Raw genomic sequence first — 20,966 nt, 5'->3', positions numbered from 1 at the left:
GTCTATACTCTTATCTATGCTAGGAATGTTGCCCCCACATTCTTCACTATCTCGTTTTCCTTTTCAAACGGAACACTCAATTTGGAAGTCAGTTCTTCAGAGAAACCTTCCTCAGACATGCACATCTGTTTGCAGTCACTTTTTTATACTACCTCATTACTAAATACTTCTCCCACCAAGCCCTGAATTGTAATTGTGTCTTACTTGACAGGTGGAATGGTCATTCCTTTCAGGGGGGAAATTACTAAAAGATAATGCTGATAATAATGCATTTTGCAAAGCCTGAGTTATTCAACCTAGAGTGCCCTTATAAGGAAAACAGTGGAAAAGTCCAGAGTGGTTTGACATTATCAGTCTGGTCAACTCCTATGTGCCCCAATAATATGTGTTCAAGATAAGCCCCATTTCCTATGGATTTGCTCCTAATCTCCTGGAGAGAATACAATTGATTCTAATAACAATTTACACAGGCAGCAAAGTACAAATCTATATCAAGGGGAAATGCTCCTAAAGGCAATCACATTTGAAAGATGTTACCTATTACCAGGCACACAATAAAGAAATCTTTTTATATTATTATGCAGAATAGATAGACCCCTATTGAATGTTCCTGAATAGGATCTTGATTTTAACTTTGAACAGAGAAGGCCTACTGAAATGTTTGATTCAAACAAGAGATCCCTTTACTCCAAAGGTGAATTCAAGCAATGCAGAGAGGTTACAGTGCTTTTTCACCCACTTCTTCTCTCTTTTTAAATGAATCTTTTCCTCAACAAAACTTAAAAATGTTGACAAACTTTAAACCTTTGTCCTAAGCTCTCTTCTATTTGCATTATTTCCTAGTGTGATCCTATTCATAACCATATGTTTTTAAACATTGACTCTTACATTTATTTATTTTTTATTTTTTTTAACACTTATTTATTTTTGAGAGAGCATGAGCAGGGGAGGGGTAGAGAGAGAGGGAGATACAGAATCTGAAGCAGGCTTCAGGCTCTGAATTATCAGCACAGAACCTGATGCAGGGCTCAAACCCACAAACTGTGAGATCATGACCTGAGCCAAAGTCAGAGGCTTACCCGATTGAGCCAACGAGGCACCCTTAGACTCTTACATTTAAAACATAAACTAAAAACTCTGTTTAAGTAAGTTTTATAAGGGATGAATGTATTTAAATCAAAATTGTACATTCATATCCTCAGTATCTTTCTTTCTTAGTAATTTGCATAAAGACAAATAGCACTAAAGGCCCAACTGCACAAAAGTCTTTGAGCAGAAAGAGACCCAAAATTTTGGATCTGAAGCTTTTATATCTGGTGGTTAGGATCCATAGGAAATACTATACATAATTATGAATATAAAAGTTAGACATAAAAGATAGTATTTGTTTGCAGTGAGAAGGTAATTGCCACAAATTCCAAATGTAAAGAAGTTGATGGATACTATGAACACCATTCCAAAACGTCATATGTCATCAGGGCAAGAAGCATCAGATGCACATACATTCAAATAATTTGGATGCCCAAAACAAGTGATGTTGGACTCCAACATAAAAATTCTCTATAGTACTGAGAGATTAAATATACAAAAGGACAAAAGTCAGACTACCTGTCTGTATCTATCATCTATATTTGTATCTATATCTATGTGTATCTATATCATCTATATCTATGTCTATCTATACCTATATCTATATCTATATCAATATCTGTATCTATCTATATATGTAACTCTAACCCATAATCTTCAGCAATGAACCCAGGGAGTCAACCTACTATCTATAATAATCAGAATAGGGAGTCAGACTACTATAGCCGACAGCCATTCCCAGAGGCTAACATATAATCCTTATATTATTTGGTCCCACACAACTGGGTTTTGATTTATAACTGAAAGCTCCTCTAAGTTTTGCTTCCTTTTCCAACTTAGGCACTGGGGAAAGCCAAATACTGATTTTACTAATCACATAGGATGCCTTGCTTCTATTAAGCTTCTCCATGCCAACGGCTGTCAGTCAGTGCACATCCGAAGTCTTCTTTACATCCTACTATAAAGTCTTTCCCACCCTCTGCCTGCCTTTGAATCTCTGCCAAACTCGAGAACGGTGGCTGTCATGAGCACACTATGAAGGCGCACACATGATCTGTATCTTTCTACAACGTCAGCTTTATTCAGTCATGAAGCAAGGTTAACATAATTATAAAGCAGATTCAGGATTCCAAACTCAATTACATTTCACCACGTGTTTAAACTTGGCTTCTCACACATCACACAAAGCAAAGCACAAGACAAGTTCCACAACACAAACAAGATAGAACAGGGGGTAGGAGGAGGGTGTAGGAGGTTAATGCAAAGTCAGTCCATGAGCATTAGTTGAGATAAGGCTTTGGTCTGGTCTAGATCGGCTCTCGGCACTTACTGTTTATTATGTTTAAGCAGTGGAGGATCTCTGTTCTGTTCACAGATCAACTGGGCAGATTCAGAGCCTTCAGTGGCAGCTGCCTTTTTGATGTGGTCAGAGGTGAAGGAGTCAGTGTCAAGAAAGTCTTGACAGTTTGCTCCAAAATTCCTCCCATTATAAAGGGATTTAATCAGTCTTGAGGCTTCGCCGACCTCCTCTGTTTCTGCTGGTTATCAGTTGTGAGTGTCATCAGGCAGGGCCGGCTTCAGAGATATCTGGTCTTAGCTTCTTGGATGCTTGCGTCTCTGCTTGACATAAATTACTGCTTGACATGAGTGACTTCATCTTGCTTTCCACAGTGGTTGACTCCCTTGCTATAGCAATCTTTGAATAAACAGCCCATGCTGTTCTCCTTTAAGGGGTCTGGGTTTATTTTTACAATACTGCTTCGAGATCCCTAAAAACACAGGAATTCTTAAAAAAAAAAAAGTTCAATTTCATGATTCTAATAAAGATTTATTAAATTTTCAATTCATTCATTGCAATAGCAAGTTCTTTTTCTGGCAGGTAAAAATTCCACTTCGACTTCTTCATATATATCTTCATATTTTTCTGTTGATTGTAAGGCTTTTCCACTCACTATCTCCTGACTCTGTTCATCACAACCTTTTGTTTGTTTGTTTGTTTGTTTTTCTTTACAAAGGTATACCTCCTGTGCAGGATGCTAGGTGACTTAGCACAGTGGAAGGTAGAGCATTCCTAGAAGTCTTTTCTACATGAGGACAGCCAGTGATAAATATATGTGTAAGTAGGATTAAGCTGTAACCAAACTAAATATATCTCTTACTCATTTTCCTTGAAGCTTGATCTCTAAGAGAAAAAGAAAAAAGGCTTTTATCATTCCAATACCACCATTCACTAAGAGGAAATCTGACAGAGAAAAACTAAGAGTGGAAAGTGATAGTAGATTTAGCTAACATGTTATTGTTAAAATATCTTATTTTTTGCAAATGTTACACAAACTTACAGACACATTGCTAGGACTCTTCCCCAAACCTTGGAACATGCCCATGAAAGAAAGGACCCTAAGGCATAAACTTCATTACTTTCACAATAATTACATCTCTGATATACCATAGTTATATGAACTTTTGACTTTCTTTCCCCTACTCCCATACAATTATGGTTAGTCTGTCAAACAAGATCCTCACAGATCAAAATGGAAAGTTCAGAAGACCAATGCCCCTTTGAGCAGAAGACTGGAGACAGTTTTGTGGGAAGTGTAGACAGAGAAGACAAAATCTGAGGTAGTGCCTTAGCTTACAACTGGACTGGGAACTAGAAGTAAGAAATTTCTGCAGGAGATTGTGCCCCAGAGCTCTGAGGGTTTATATATTCATCTTACAGGTTCAATGCTGGGTTTTTCTTTGCAGTGTTCTTCCTTCATTTTAATGCCAAGTGGTCAATGCCATAATAACTATGTAACTTGTACTTTGGAGAACTAAGAGAGATTTATATCTTCCCCGGAGAAAAGTTATTGAAGGGCATTATGGTTTTTCTTGCCTCATCTCATGAAGCTAGCACATTGGGTCACTGTTCCTATATCTCTAAGAAGTAACTAAAACCAATAGAAGAGTGTTCGGTAGTGTTGAGGCAAAAAAGAACAGGAGAAGCAGAGAAAAGAAACAGAAAATGACAAGAAGGAGAGAACATGGCAAGAGAGCAGGTGAAAAATCTCCTCCCTGATGTAACATTTTATGGAGTATTCTAGGGAAACAAGAAATCACTACCCAAGGGAATATCCCAATTCATAATTATAGTATTAGTTAAGTTTATTTTTGATAAAAGAAATCATGGTGCATGTGTGTAGGTGGTCCCTACGTGAGTAAAAATTCATAAAGGATTTTCAGTACTATTTTTCTGTAAGTAAAGCTACTGTTGGGACACCTGAGTGGCTCAGTCAGTTAAGCATTTGACTCTTGATTTTGGCTCAGGTCATGATCTCATGGATTCATGAGATCAAGCCCCATGTCAGGCTCTGTGCTGATGGTGTGGAGCCTGCTTGGGATTCTCTCTCTCTCCCTCTCTCTCTCTGCCCTTCCCTGATCGCTCTCTGTCTCTCTCTCAAAAAGTAAATAAATAACTTTAAAAGTATATTAAAAAAAATAATGCTACTGTTAAGCTTTAGAAACCAGTAAGAAGTTACTCAATTTGCATCAGTACATACATTAAGCCTACTTTGATAACTTGTTTTATATAAATTTTTATCAGTACCTCCTATGGTTGTCCCTCACAGTACATTTACTTGACTGTACACATGATTAGTCACATTCTTCAGCATTCCCCAGTTAGGTTAGGTTAAAATTAATTTCCTACACATTACTATATTCTACCACAGTGACTAGCAGTGCTTGCGAACTTCTTAAAAATGAAACTTCGAGGTTCCCATCTCAGACCTACTATAGCAAAATTCTTAGAGTGGAGCCCAGCTATAGGGTTGGCCAAAACTCAAGAGATTCTGTCACGCTCTTAAGTCTTGTTTACCATAACTATTCACCCAGAGGTATTTAACTACTATCTTTATTACTGTATCATTTTAACAAATGTCACACTATAGACAACATGATTTCCCACCATGACAATCTAGTCATATCACTAACCTGAGGGCTCTAAGCATAATCTTCCCACCAGGTTACACTTCCTTGTCATTAATGCAATAATGCATGGAAACAAAAATAAGTGTGCAAACTAAAGAGACAAATTATACTTTTTCTTTAAGTCAACTGAAAAAAAAAGCATATTTGGTAAAACAGTTTCTGTATTATACTTGATTTAAATTTAAAATTATAATAGAGATGTATTTTCATTATAGCCAAATATTCATACTTTAAAATATTTTGAAATAAGAGTATTTTATCCTTGGTTCTCAAATGGATTTAAATATCATATTATATGGCCTTATGAGCTCAGGGCAAAACAAAACCAAGTTCAGTATATGCTTAAGTGTAATGGGGAACCTCCAATGATGAAGCAGAAGACATATGGGAATACTTTAGGGAAAAGAAAGGAAAGCCCCTTCTAAAGTGTTACTCTTGAATATCTCACCAGAGTTAATAACTTAAATTTACATTGTCATTATCTAGTAAAGGTTTTACAATGATATGTTCAACAATAATGGTTCTCCACACAAATTTCCTTTTGAAAAGCAAAGGCAAATTTCCTTTTGAAAAGTAAACCTTTGTCTCAGGTCTCAAATAATTTAAACAGGTAAGTTGTTCTAGAAAATTCCAGTAAACCATCCAACATATATTTAATTTGAGATTCAGAAGGAAAATGAAAGAGAATGTTAGAAGTGACAATATATGAAGATTTATTGACTGAATATACCCCAAAGCTGAAGAAAGACACTAATCCACAAATTCCAGAGTTTTCTGAAAATTCCAGGTAGGATCAGGGAAAAAAAAAAAAAAAAAAAAAAACCTGGGCCTAGACAAATACTGAAAAAATGTGAACCATCAGAGAAAACAAAACCAGAAAATAGTCAATGAGCAATAATTAGAACAAGTGAATTGCTTTTAAAGGAGCAACTACCAGACCAATAGTTATCTCCTCAACAACAATTGAAGCCAGAAGACAGTAGAGTGGTGTCTTTTAATGGGCTAGAGATCAAGATGTTAACCTAGAAATCTATAGCAAGGAAAATGCAGTTTGTATTTGTGTTTGCCATTGGAGAATCTCACGAGCAGAATATGTACTGGCTGAGAAATATGAAATGCAGAAAGAAATAAAGACCTTTCTTGAACTGTTCTGTCTACTATAAGAAACGATCATAGGTTTGGTGGCTTAAGCAACAAAGATATATTTCTTACAGTTTTGGAAGCTTAGAAGTCCAAGATCACGGTGCTAGTAGATTCAGGATCTGGTGAGAATGTGCTTCCTGGTTTATAGACCTATCTTCTTCCTGGGCCCTCATATGGAGGAAGAGATAAGAAGGTTTCTTTTATAAAGGCTTTAATCCCATTCTTAAGGGTTCCACCCTCACAACTTAATCACTTCTCAAAGGCCCCACCCCCTAATACCATCACACTAGGGGTTAGGATTTTAGCATGACTTGGCAGGGGACACAAAAATTTAGTCCATAATACTCAACCTTTATGCCTAGAATTCAAGCAGTTTACTAGATATCCTGCAAAAGCTTCCAGTAGTCATTATCTTCCATTGAACCTGAATTTTTCATTCTTAAACTACCTCCACAGCCTAGACTCCCATTGTCTTTGGGTAATCAACATCAGCACTCCTGATGTGCATTTATGCTCTGAGCAAACATGCTCACCAATATATGACTCATAATTTTGACTCCCAATGATCAGGTACAGAATGCTGTTTGTTTACCTTTAGGAAACCTTCCTCTCTTATAATTTATTTCCTAATCACTGAATTATCTCCCAAAGACCCCCAACTCCTAATACCATCATATTGAGGATTAGAATTTCAACATATGAATTAGGGGAGGGGAGCAAATATTCACTTCATAAAAAGACTCAAGAAAGTTACAAGTGTATAGCTAAGTGTCTTAAGCACTGATTTTATAAAACAATAAAAAATAATGTTTCATGGGTGTAGTAGAATAAGTTGGAATTTAAATATTTGAAACCAGTAGCATATAATTTCAAAAAGATCTTGGTTTGCATTGAAATACTCTGAAATATTTGTGTTCAAATAAATATATAAGATGATAAAAAATTAAGATAACATAAAAGATCAATGGGGCAAATAGGAAAGACAGAATAGCATTGTATGCTTAAGTCCAAATTTATGTCACTATCATAAATATATGTGGAAATTTTTCAAAAGAGAAAATAAAAGCAAAAAAGTTACATACTATTAAGAAACATTTATTAAACTGGAAGATACGTAAAGTGTGAAAGTAAAATCATACCAAAAATACACCAAGAAACTATGAATCATAGCATTACCATGAGACAAAATAAACTATAAGATAACAGAATTACTATCAAGAATTATCACGTAATAAAAAACAATGCAACATAAAATTAAGACAGTTCTAAACTTGTATGGACTAATAATATAGATTAAAATATAAACACCAAAAGATATTAGAAATACAAGATTTAGACAAAGTCTTAGTTCTTATTAAAGAAATAGATACATTCCTTAAGTTATTGTTTAAGCAGATAAAAAAGAAGTCATTAAATATGAACAACTTTATGCCCACAAATTTGTTAACTTAGACAAAATGGACCAATTCCTTGAAAGGCACAGTTTATCAAAAATCACACAAGAAGAAATAGACAAGTTGAATAAGCTTGTATCTGTTAAAAAAGTAAGTCAATAATTAATGACCTTCCAAAACAGAAAATACCAGTCCTATGTAGGTTCACTAGTGAATTTTTCCAAACATTTAAGGAAGAAATTATACCAATTCTTTATAATCTTTTTCAAAAGATAGAAGGATAGGGAATACTTCCTAACCTATTCTATGAAGTGAGCATTATCTTAATACCAAAACTAGGAATACCTCTCATGACCATACATGTAAAACTCCTCATCAAAATACTAACAAATCAAATCTAACAATGTATAAAAAGAATTATACACCAAGGAACAAAAAGACTAGCCATAGACTGGGAGAAAGTATTTGCAAAAGATACATCTGAAAAAGGATTGTCATTCAAAGTTTGTTAAGTAGTATCAAAAGTCAACAATCAAGAAACAAGCAACCTGATTAGAAAATGGGTCTCACAAATCTTAACAGACACTTCACAAAACATATGGATTTGACAAATAATCATATGAAAAAATGCTCAACATATGTCATCAGGGAGATGCAAATGAAAACAAAAATGAGATACCACTGTATACCTATTAGTGTGACCAATATCTGGAACACTGACAACATCAAATGTTGGAGAGGATATGGAGCAACAGGAACTTTAATTCATTGCTGGTGTGAATGAAAAATGGTACTGTCACTTTGGAAGAGAGTTTGGTGGTTTCTAGAAAAATAAGCATAGGCTTACCGTATGATCCAACAATCATGCTACTTGGCATTTGCCAAAAAAACAATTGAAAGCCAGTGTCCACAAAAACAAAACAAAACAAAATAAAACAAAACAAAACAAAACAAAAACCATGTACCTGGATGTTTATAGCAGCTTTATTCATAAGTGCCCAAACTTGGAAACAACCGAGATGCCCTTTAGTAAGTGAGTGCATAAAGTGTGATATGTTCACAAAATGGAATATTATTCAGCTTAAAAAGAAATGAGCTATGAAGTCATGAAAAGGCATAGAGGAAATTTAAATACATACTACTAAGTGAAATAAACCAATCTGAAAAAACTAAATAATACTGTATGATTCCAACCATATGACTCTGGAAAAGGAAAAAAATATAGAGACAATAAAAACATGTGTGGTAGTCAGAGGTTGAAGGGAAGGAGGGATTAATAGGCAGAATACAGAAGATTTAAGGCAGTGGAACTACTCTGTATGATATTATAAAGGTGGACACATGCCATTTTAAATTTTTCCAAATACAGAGACTGCAAAACACCAAGAAGGAACTCTAATATAAACCTTGAAGTTTCCCAAAGTAGGTTAGCAATTGTAACAAATGTACCACTGTGGTGGGGGATATTGATATTGAGGGAGGTGATCTAGGCCTGTGTGGGAGCAGGCGGTGTATGGGAAATCTCTGTACCTTTTGCTGTGAACCTAAATGACTCTTTTAAAAAAAAAGTATATTAAAAAATCACTAAGGATGTATACAGTCTGAATAACATAAATAACAAGACCAATCTAGGGTACCAGCATAAAATACAGAATGAATAGCTTCAGAAGACACTCTTATTTACAAAGAGAACATTTTAGAATATTGACAACATATAGGATCATAAAACAAACTCAACAGATCCCAAAGGGCTGAAATCATAGATTTTATTCTCAACTTCAATATAATTAAGCAAAATATCAGTTCTACTCATATCCCATCCCTAAGGAACACATAACAATGCTTGGAGATTAAGATCCACACTTGAGGAATTGATCTAAATACATTCCCCCTTTTCTCTTTTCAACTTAAAATACTGCATAAACGGAACAGAAATACAAATACAGGATTTGGGTTTTTATGGTCTTTGTTCTTTTTCTTTGTTTTTATAATTTCATTTTTTTAAGTTTTTTTTTTTTTATGTTACCTCAAGTATAGATATTTTACATGTGCTTCTTGTCTCATTTTGTCTTTAACTTAATTCTTATTAATTAAAATAGTTTTATTCTTTGATTTAAAAGATTATAGGTTTGTAAATAAAGCATAATATAATTGAAAAGGGATTTTTGTAAAAATATTTTCATCATTCAATCGGTAATCTTTCTGAATTGATAAAAAATTACATAAAGTATCTTTATACTTTGTTTTTCTCCGTCTAAAAAAAGTAAGTTATTTTCTTTGAATGTGCTTTTTTTTGCTTTTTTTTAAAAAGTAACATTAGTCCTTTCTTTTTTCTTAAGCTTTAGCCATATGCCATTAATTCTCATTGAGGCTAGTTTTTAGCCAGGATCATATTAAAGTATTGATTTTAGATGTTATCTTATTATCTTGCCAGATGGTATGAGAGTGAAATCTCATCTTGGGATCCTAAGAAATGAAATAACCTACTTTCCAGAAATAGAAGGCTGTTGCATGAGAACACTCTTTATAGATGTTTAATTTCTAATGATGTTAAAACATGAAAAACAAAATGTAGTTGAGCTCTACTGAAAGTTAAGTATTTTAAATATGTCCCTGTCAAAAACTACATGATAAGGTTGAAATGACATCGCTGCTACTCATTATATCATCAGAAGTTTAAAACCATAAGTAGTACTATTTTACCATCAAATAACAAAGTCAGTTAGACTACTAGTTGAAACTGGCATTTGGCTTGAAACCCCTTCTGTGTTTTGGTTTTTGTTTATTTTTTTTAACTTTTAACTCAGTACACAGAAATTAAGATACAGATATGACCCAGAATTTGTACAGAATTTTCATTCTCTGGAAGGAAGGAGTTGACCATTCACTAAAACAACAGCAAACCAACCATTTAATAAGAGGAGAAGTAAAAAGTACATCTTTCCCTTGTGAATTTATAGCCACAGATTAGTGTATCAAGGACTAACGCTAACTAAAAATTAGGTTTTTCACTTAAAGGAATGCGCCTCTGCTCTTCCTGTATTTTAAAATTCTGAGGGCGCCTGGGTGGCGCAGTCGGTTAAGCGTCCGACTTCAGCCAGGTCACGATCTCGCGGTCCGTGAGTTCGAGCCCCGCGTCGGGCTCTGGGCTGATGGCTCAGAGCCTGGAGCCTGTTTCCGATTCTGTGTCTCCCTCTCTCTCTGCCCCTCCCCCGTTCATGCTCTGTCTCTCTCTGTCCCAAAAATAAAAATAAAAAACGTTGAAAAAAAAAAAATTAAAATTCTGAACAGTAAAGGGGAAGAAGAAGGAGTAACCCATAATGGCTTCTTGCATTCATGGGAATAAGGTCTCAAAGTAAAATGGTAAAGGTGGTTAGCAGCAGGTTTGGAGTGGTCATTTTTAATTTTTAATTTTTACTTACTTGTATTTTTGAGTGTAGTTGACGGGCAACATTACATTAGTTTTGGGTGTAAACCAGTGATTCAACAAATCTCTATGATGCTATGCTTACCACAAATGTAGCTACCATCTGTCACCATACGATGCGATCATAACACAATTGACTATATTATATGCTGTACCTTTTATTCCCATGACTTATCCCTTTTATCACTGGAAGCCTGTTTTTCCCACTTCTCTTCACCCATTTTGCCCATCTACCCACCCGTCTTCCCTCTGGCAACCATCGGTTTGTTCTCTGTGTTGATAGGTCTGATTATGTTTTTGGGGTGTTCATTTTTTTAACAGTTTCAATTATGAGAGAATAAAAAAATCCACCTATGTAAGGCAGAGACACTCTAATAGCTTACATCCACCCCTCCCCAAAATGCTTATCAGATACCAGGGAGTGCTCTTGGATTAAATTAATATATTTACTTGTCACGATAAATTTATGAGTCAAATGCTATTGCTATCACTGGTTTACAGAAGGGAAAGTATGTAGAGTTTACATAACTTGCCCAAAATCTCACAAGTAATATGAATTCTTGTTAAATACTGAGGATTAAATGTCTTTTTAGCAGATCAAATGGTTCTCCGACAATAAACCTGATGTAGAAATATAGCCAGCATCCAAGTGGACAGAGCATAGAACTATGGAAATATAGCCAGCATCCAAGTGGACAGAGCAAAACACTTTTTTGGCAAAAAGTGTGTCTGAATAGAAAAATAAGCACTTATGAAGGGAAAAAGATTTTTATTCTGAATATCCAAAAGTAGAGAGTCTCTCTGGAAACGTATACAACAGAAAAACACTTTAAAAAATTAGTAACATCTACAATATATAAAGAACATCTACAGCTCAACACCAAAAAGAATAAATAATCAAATTAAAAGGTAAGTGAAGGATCTGAATAGACATTTTTCCAAAGACATACAGATAGGAAACACAAACGCAGAAAGATGCTCAGCATCACTAATCATTAGGGAAATGTAAATTAAAACCACAAGGAGATATCACCTTATACTTGTCAGAATGGCTACAATAAAAAAAGACAATAACAAGTGTGGGTGAGGATGTGGAAAAAAAAGGAACCAACTCTCTTACACTGTTGATGGGGATGCAAAGTACAGTAGCCACTGTGGAAAACTGTATGGAGGTTCCTCAAAAAATTAAAAATAGAATTACTATATGATCCAGTAATCCCACTACTAGGTTTTTACACAAAGAATCTAAAAACACTAATTTAAAAAGATATATGTACCCCTAGGTTTATTGCAACATTATTTACAATAGCCAAGATATGGAAGCAACCCAAGGGTCCACTGATAGGTAACTGGATACAAAACATGTTGGGTATATACACTATGGAATATTATTCAGCCATAAAAAAAGAATGAAACCTTTCCATTTGCAACAACATGGATGCTCTAAAGGGTAAGTGAAAAAAATCAGCCAGAGAAAGGCAAGTACCACATGATTTCACTCATATGTGGAATTTAAGAAGCAAAACAAATGAACAAATAAAAAATGAAATAAACAAAAACAGACTGTTAAATACAAAATGTTAGATACAGACTATTAAGAACAAACTGATGGTTGCCAGAGAGCAGATAAGTCAGAGGATAGGTGCAATAGACAAAGGAGATTAAGAGTATGATTATCTTTTTTTTTTTAATTTCTTTTTAATGTTTATTCATTTTTTGAGAGACCAAGAGAGACAGAGTGTGAGTGGTGGAGGAGCAGAGAGAAAGGGAGACACAGAATCCGAAGCAAACTCCAGGCTCTGAATTGAGACCACAGAGCCCCACACGGGGCTTGAATTCAGGGACCGTGAGTTCATGACCTGAGCTGAAGTCGGACACCTAACTGACTGAGTCACCCAGAAGCTTCAAGAATACACTTATCTTGCTGAGCACTGAGAAATGTATAGAACCATTGAACTATTATATTGTGCACCTGAATTGTATGTTAAGATTGTATGTTAATTATACTTGAATAAATAAATTAATGGCATCTATCTGTTGGTGCAAGAAAATATAGTCTTTTCAAAACAGCACAAAGATCATGAAAAAATATCAAAATTTTATAAGCATATTTGTAATTGTTTACTAGAAAATGTTGTAACTTAATAACAATATATAATTTACTGCTGCATTTAACTGTGACATTTTAAATAATTTCCCCAATGCAATTCCATTATTAGCATTCTTTATTTTTTTACAGCTTACAAGCAATCACAACATTGATGGTTTTGGATGATACTCTCCATGTATAACACACCACATTATTTTTTTAAAAATCTGGGTTAATTATTTTTAAGCTGATGAATTTTGGTATTCTATTTTTGACAGTTATTTCAAAAGAGTATTATTAATTAAATCAAAAGACACATAAATCCTAAATAATCAATCCTTTAAAAATACTAATAACTTTGAATGTAATACCCATGGCAGTTATCTGTTAACAAGATTATTCTAATAGACATTATTTAGATAAACAAGTAAATATTATCACTCATAGTTTTCCCTCTCTAATATGCTCCCAGATTATATACTCTTGGACTTAATAATCAGAGACCTCCTCACTCACCTGTATAATTTTCAATACATTTCTTGATCATTCTTAGCTTGAGCTTTCTTATCTCTAAAATACGTGCACTCCTTAAGTTACTTGGCTGTAATAATCACTAAGTGATATGATGGAAGTTATTTGATCATTACTTTGGAGACCCTCGACTTAGCTCTCCCCAAAGAAGCAATGATGCATTCTTAAAGTGCGCTGTGTGGGGGAAGTGTTGGATTTTCCTGAGAGGAATTTCTACAAAGTAAAAACTTGTTACATATGTAAAAAATGAGTGTGCTTCTCACAGGATTTTATTAGGCTTAAGGAAAAGCCTTCCTACCAGGGGTAAGAACTGCAAAAGTTGACAGAGAATTCAATCTTGTTATACTATATGAATATAAACTAAAGGATAAGATAGGCTTTAGAATTAATGCAGGTTGGAATCTGTTATTTTATATCAAAAGAAGATGAGCTAATGAAAACAATAATGTTAGTAAGCACTTACTATATGTCAACAAATATATAATCTCATTTTGCTCTCAAGCAAATAAAAAGCACGAAGAGGTATGGTTGTTAGTCCATTTTTGCACCTGGTGAAATTCAGGCACAAAAAGGTAAAAAAAAAAAAAAAAAAAAAAAAAAAAAAAAAAAAAAATGCCCTTGAAAACACAACTAGTAAGTGGTAGAGTATAATTTAAATGTCTTTATTCAGTTTGCACTTCTATAATTGGCTGAATAATCAACAATGAAATACCTAGAAAAAGAAAGACAGAACAGTGTCCAGGAAGTCATCAACAGGAAGGCATCAACAACATGAGTGTGATATCAACTTACTCAAGAATGAGAGTAAGTCATCAATAATTGGGAGGGAGAGACTATCTGGGAAGTCAGGGTAGTTGGAATTCAGGTAATTTAAATCATTTTTTCTTCCTGATGATCAAGGAAAAGATAACAGTATTCTTGATGAGAAAACATAATATAATAAAAGAGGGATGAGGTCAAATCTGGATGGCAAAGAAATGTGAATACAATTGACAATAATGGGGTAATCATAAAACAACAATAACCTAGGGGTTGAGCAATAAAGAATAAAGGAGAGTTTGGGGTCAAAAAGGGAAATCTAAATATCTTCCCTTCATACCAATTCTCTATCCCTAAAGCTTACTCATCTATTTCCTGCTCATGCTTTAAATCTCAGGTTAAATGTCACATTTCCAGATTAGATTCCCTTAAAACTGGTTCTGTTGAATATTTGTTTCTTTAGTAACCTTACCACAGCTGTAATTAAATAAGCTTTTTGTAATTAGGCAAACCTTTGTGTAATTACATATTATTAAAAATTTCTTCTTTTCCAGGCTAGATTGTATGTTTCCTGGGGACCGAGTTATCAACTGCATATTGTGATATCATGTTCCTTATCCCAGGGCTTGGCATGTGGTATATCTCAAAAAGTTATTTTTGATGAAAAACGGAAAGATCATATAAGAAAGATAGAGGATAAAAAAAACACTTAAATAGCTACCAGATAATAGCATCTACTATTTATTGGATGCTTTCTCTGAATTTGGCATTCTTTTCACAAGTCTGTAAACTAGGTGCTGTTGTTATTTTCGCCATGCAGACTAGGAAACAAGTGAAGTAGTCATTCATCACAGTCAGTTTGTTCACAGAGAATGGCCTTCGAGCCACTGTGAAGTATTGGTTCTGAGACATGCAGCTCTAAAGGAGAATGGTCATCTCTCCCAGGCACTCTGTGCCAGTGTGGAGTTAGATTTTATTATGTCCAGGGAAAACACTATATATATATATATATATATATATATATATATATATATATATGTAGTGTGTATATATATAGATATATATATATAGTGTGTATATATATAGATATATAGTGTGTATATATATAGATATATATATATATATAGTGTGTATATATATATATGGGGTGGCATTATTCAATTTGCAAAATAGTAATACGTTATTCTAGTTAACATTTTGTGGAGAATATGTTGGAGTAATTAGTTACTTTTGTATTATAGTAGTGTTTGTGGCTATGTTGAAAACTGGTTGAATATACAAATACTGACATATCAAGACTGGCAATTTCTTATACAGACATATGTAAGAGATATTGTGGATTAGTTACAGACCACCACAATAAGGTGAATATCACAGTAAAGCAAGTCAAATCAACTTTTTTTTGTTGTTTCCGAGTTCCTATAAAAGTTATGCTCATACAATACTGTAGTCTATTAAGTGCGTAATAGCAGTATGTCAAAAAAATACATACTTTTTAAAATGCATTTATTTCTAAAAAATACTAACCATTGTCTGAGCTTTCAGTTTTTCTGGTGAAGGGTCTTGCCTCAATGTTGACTGACCAGGGTGGTGGTTTCTGAAAATTGGAACGTCTGTGGCAATTTTTAAAAATAAGACAACAATGAAGTTTGCCGCATTGATTGATCCTTCCTTTCATGAACAATTTCTCTGGAGCATGTGATGCTATTTGATAGCATTTTATCCACAGTGGAACTCCTTTCAAAATTGGAGTCAGTCCTCTCAAACCCCTGCTGCTGCTTTATCAACTAAGTTTATCTAATTTCTAGGCCCTTTGTTGTTATTTCAACAATCTTCACAGCATCTTCACCAGGAATAGTTTCCCTTTCAAGAAACCACTTTCTTTGCTCACCCATAAGAAGCAAATACTCATCTATTACAGTTTTACCATGCTATTGCAGAGATTCAAATGTAATAATAATGAAAAACCTTGAATTATTGCAAGAATTACCAAATGGGACACAGAGACATCAAGTGATCAAATGCTGTGGGAAAAACAGCACCGACAGACATGCTTGAAGCAGAATTATCTCAAGCCTTCAGTGTAAAAATGCATTATTTGCAAAGCACAATAAAGGAAAGCAAAATAAAATGAGGTATACCTGTAGATGTTACTGGCATTCAGATGTATGTCTGAAATTATGAAGACATTTCTGGATTGGGACTAACACTTATGAATCTTCAGCATATATATTGAAGTTGAGCCTTGAAGGAAAAGAAGCTTATGCACAATTAGTCTGTGAAGAGGTAAGAAAAAGGAAGCATCCGTATCAAATACTAAAAACCAAATGAAAAGAAGTAAAATGAAATAACATAATATAAATAAAATAGAAAAGCAGAAGAAATTTAATTGGAAAAGGGACTGAATAGAATCAAGGGAAGCTTGAAAAATATAAAAGAAGAAAGTGTGTTTTCTCCGAAGCAAAAAGAAGAGAGTTGTTCAAGGAAAAACTGAACACATGGATGTGCAAATAGATTGTGATGAGAATAATGTGAAAACATCCATCTATCAAGTCAAAAGGAAGTAGTAAAACCCTTGGGAGATATTTAAACTTTTAAGGTTAAAATAGTTGTAAAAACGTGGCAAGAGTAGTGGGTGTAAATTGTTCACTTTATTTTTTTTTTTTAAATTTTTTTTTCAACGTTTATTTATTTTTGGGACAGAGAGAGACAGAGCATGAACGGGGGAGGGGCAGAGAGAGAGGGAGACACAGAATCGGAAACAGGCTCCAGGCTCTGAGCCATCAGCCCAGAGCCCGATGCGGGGCTCGAACTCACGGACCGCGAGATCGTGACCTGGCTGAAGTCGGACGCTTAACCGACTGCGCCACCCAGGCGCCCCTGTTCACTTTATTTTTATTAAAAACGCTTAGATGATATATTTACACCTTTTAAAATTAAAAATAGAGTAGGTCAGGGAGCCTGGGTAGCTCAGTAGGTCGTGCTTCCGACTTTGGCTCAGGTCATGTTCACTCGGTTCATGAATTCGAGCCCCATGCCGGGCTTTGCACTGATAGTACAGACCCCGCTTTGGATTCTCTGTCTCGCTCTCTCTCTCTCTGCCCTACCCCTGCTGTGCTCTCTCTCTCAAATAAATAAACATTAAAAAATTAAAAAAAATAAATAATAAAAATAGAGAAGGTCAAGAAATGGACTCAAAAGATTAGTTGGACTTGAAAGCAAGAGCTAATTTTTTGTTAACTTTGACAATGGCAATTTGAATACTTTAGTTGGGAGCAGAAGGCACCCCTCGGTGGGTGGAGGAGTGATGTGAAGGTGAAGAATGAAACCTCACTGGTGGAGATAACTTTCAAAAAGTTGGATGTGAGGTGGGGAAGAATGCAGAAAGCAAAATATAAAATTTCCTAAAATTAGTGAGATATTTGGGTTTCTATTTATCCCTGAATATTACAGGCATGGAGCGGGGGAAAAATCCTTTGTTTGGGAAACACAGTTTCCAAAGCTAATTATCAATTAATTCGTCAATCTATTTACCTAATTGCCAAGGAATATTGAAAATTATTGTAGTGTTTCTACACTATATGCTATTCTGTGTAAAGTGAGAATCAATGCATCTTACTTGTAAGAAAGGATGAAAAAAACAACTTATGTTTACTACTTAATTTCCATCAGTTTGATGTTGGAAGGAATTAAAAACTTTTTCATCTACCCACTTGGGTTCAGTGATTGGGGACTTTGAATTAACTGTCAAAATTCAAAGGACACATTAACAAGAGAAAACACAAAGTTTATTCATGTCCATGTGAGTGCACAAAGAAGTGGCTCCCTGGACAGCTAGAGATAATGGTTGATATATCATCTTAATAAGAAAGGGGGTTGAGACTTCAAGGGAAGTGAAATAGCAGGAAACTAATGAGTAACAATGGGGGAGAACCAAGTGGAAGGTATGGAAAATTTTGTGTATGAAATTTCTCATGCAGGTACCAGTGTCCCGTCCCCTTTCTGGCTGTAAACCTCCTGGAGAAAGAATTTATGATAGCTCTTTTAGAGGCTTGTTTAAGTTAGCAAAAGGATTTGTATATATGTGTGTGTGTATGGCTGCTATTTCTTCAGATGTTTTCATCTTAAAATAATCTTCATACTACTTTTGTGGGCCCAAGTGGATCCCATCACTGATGCTTAATTGTTTAATATCAAGTTTGTGCCTTTTTAATTTTATTTTTTCTCATGCAATGTAATAAATGCAAAATTAAGACAGCTCAGGCACCATTTATTTATACAAATTTTAAAGTCTTAAATTATAAATGATTTCTAATTTTATTTATACTTAATTTTATTCCTTTTTGTATTCGTTTGAGTGGAACACAATTTGACTACAAACATATAATGGTCTTGATTCTTGCTTGTACCATTTTCAGAGTGTATGTTCTAGTTACAAAAAGCAATGAGTGGTAAGATGCACTTCATGTGTTAATGTGTATTGTTTAACTTATTATTTCTGTCTGCATTAGCATTCCTGTCAAATCTTTCTCCAGGAACAGTTATACGAAACAATCTACAAAAAGAAAAATCTGCCATTTGTTCACTAGTTATTACATTGAAACATTTTGATAGTTGTACTTAGCTTTAGGCCTTTCTTATATTTACATTCATGTTTGTGATTAAAAGACTCAGCCATGAGGGGCACCTGGTGACTCAGTTGATTAAATGTCAGACTTCGGCTCAGGTCATGATCTCACGGTTTGTGAGTTTGAGCCCCGCGTCAGGCTCTGTGCTGACAGCTCAGAGCCTTGAGTTTGCTTCGGATTCTGTCTCTCCCTCTCTCTCTTAGCTTGTGCCCTGTCTCTCTCTCTAAAAAATAAATGAACATTAAAAAGTTTAAAAAAAAAGTTTCAAATATGAGATCATTATGTAAAGGTTCAAATTCTGGCTTTAATTTCATGGTATAAATTTTGATAACTCATTTTATCACTGGTTGCTTCAGAATCTTCATCTGTAAAATCATGACCATAATAGTACCTATCTCATAGTATTATGAGGATTAAATGAGATGGTTTATATACAACAGGATAGTTCTTGGCAATGGTAAACACTTAATAAGCATTAAACATTATTAATCATTAAACATTAGGCATAATTAGGGGCACCAGGGTGGGTCAGTTGGTTAAGTGTCCAACTTTGGCTCAGTTCCTGATCTTGCAGTTTGTGGGTTGGAGCCCCACATCAGACTTTGTGTGGACAGTTCAGAACCTGGAGCCTGCTTCGGATTCTGTGTCTCCCTCTCTCTCTCTGTCTGCACCTCCTCCACTAGTGCTCTCTCTCTCTTTCATAGATAAACATTAAAAAAAATTAAAAATGGACATAATTAATAAACATTAGACATTATTATATCATGTAAACTATTAGCTCTTAAAAACTACCTCATTTTCTTCTCTTATTTTTTATCCTCTTGGACAATCATATAAGGCCATTAAAAGTTATTAAAAGATAAATCATGATCTACTAAGGAATTTAGCCATATAGGAAACTTGTCAAATTCTTAACTTTGAAGAAATAGTGTAATTAGCAAAAAATTTTGAGAATCATAAAATGTATAAAATTATAAGCTCAAATTCTGGTAAATTTATAAATAATATATTCCAATTCTACATGTTTTTTAAAAAGTGTTTCCCAAATAATTACAGAAATCAATAAATTTTCAATACTTCAAAGTTTTAGAATAACAACATGGCATAATTGAGGGAAATTAAATATATTACAATGTTAATTACGTTTTGATTCTGCTAATTTACTTAATCCAATTATTTATAGAATCCCTGTAAAGAGATGTGGAATTATATTGACAGACGGAAGATTTAAGTGCAACTTTTTCCTATAGGTAAAGAGGTACTTTTCAAAGTAAATTATGCTTTGAAAGTTTCTCAAGGTATCTGCCTTAAAATAATTAGAGATTATCAACTCAAATATCATCAACTAATCTTAAAGTATGTGCTTTCTAATGAAACATGTTGAGGTAATAACAAATTATTTTTTATTATTGTTTTATTCTTAAAGTACTTTTGTAGTAACATATTTTAAAATAATAAAATAATGTTTTTTATAAGATATGTGTAAGTCACATAGTATTTTCTGAAACTAGATCAAGATTATTACACAAGGATATGCACAAAGAATTGCCTAAAATTGTAATTAATACATTTAAATAGCATGTATTAATTATTTTCTGGTAATGAAATACTGAATGAAGTGTAGGCTTATGGATTTAATTTTTTTTTTAATTTTGGTGGTAACAATAGTATTAAAACACATGATACAGAAACTTAAAATGTTAAAAGTTAGAAAAATTTTTGTGAGTTATAGGTTAAAAAAGACCCTTTTGACAATTAAAAAATAATTATTTGGTACTAATAAGTGAAACCTACAAAACCAGACAGCATCTACATCATGTTTATTTGAGAGTTTGCTAATATTTATTTATTTATTTATTTATTTATTTATTTATTTAAATTTTTTTTTTTTTTCAACGTTTATTTATTTTTGGGACAGAGAGAGACAGAGGATGAAC

At 34.0% G+C, this 20,966-nt stretch overlaps 1 pseudogene; it reads left to right on the top strand.

The window, feature by feature from the left end:
* Positions 1-18,466, top strand: part of LOC147581760 (exportin-4-like) — a 32,955-nt pseudogene extending 14,489 nt beyond the window's left edge.
* Positions 18,467-20,966: the final 2,500 nt, after the last annotated feature.

This window comes from Puma concolor, chromosome B1 (assembly GCF_028749965.1).
Source record: "Puma concolor isolate L17-30 chromosome B1, mPumCon1.1.hap2, whole genome shotgun sequence".
NCBI classification, from domain to species: Eukaryota; Metazoa; Chordata; class Mammalia; order Carnivora; family Felidae; genus Puma; species Puma concolor.
This window is presented reverse-complemented; position numbering and strand designations above follow the sequence as displayed.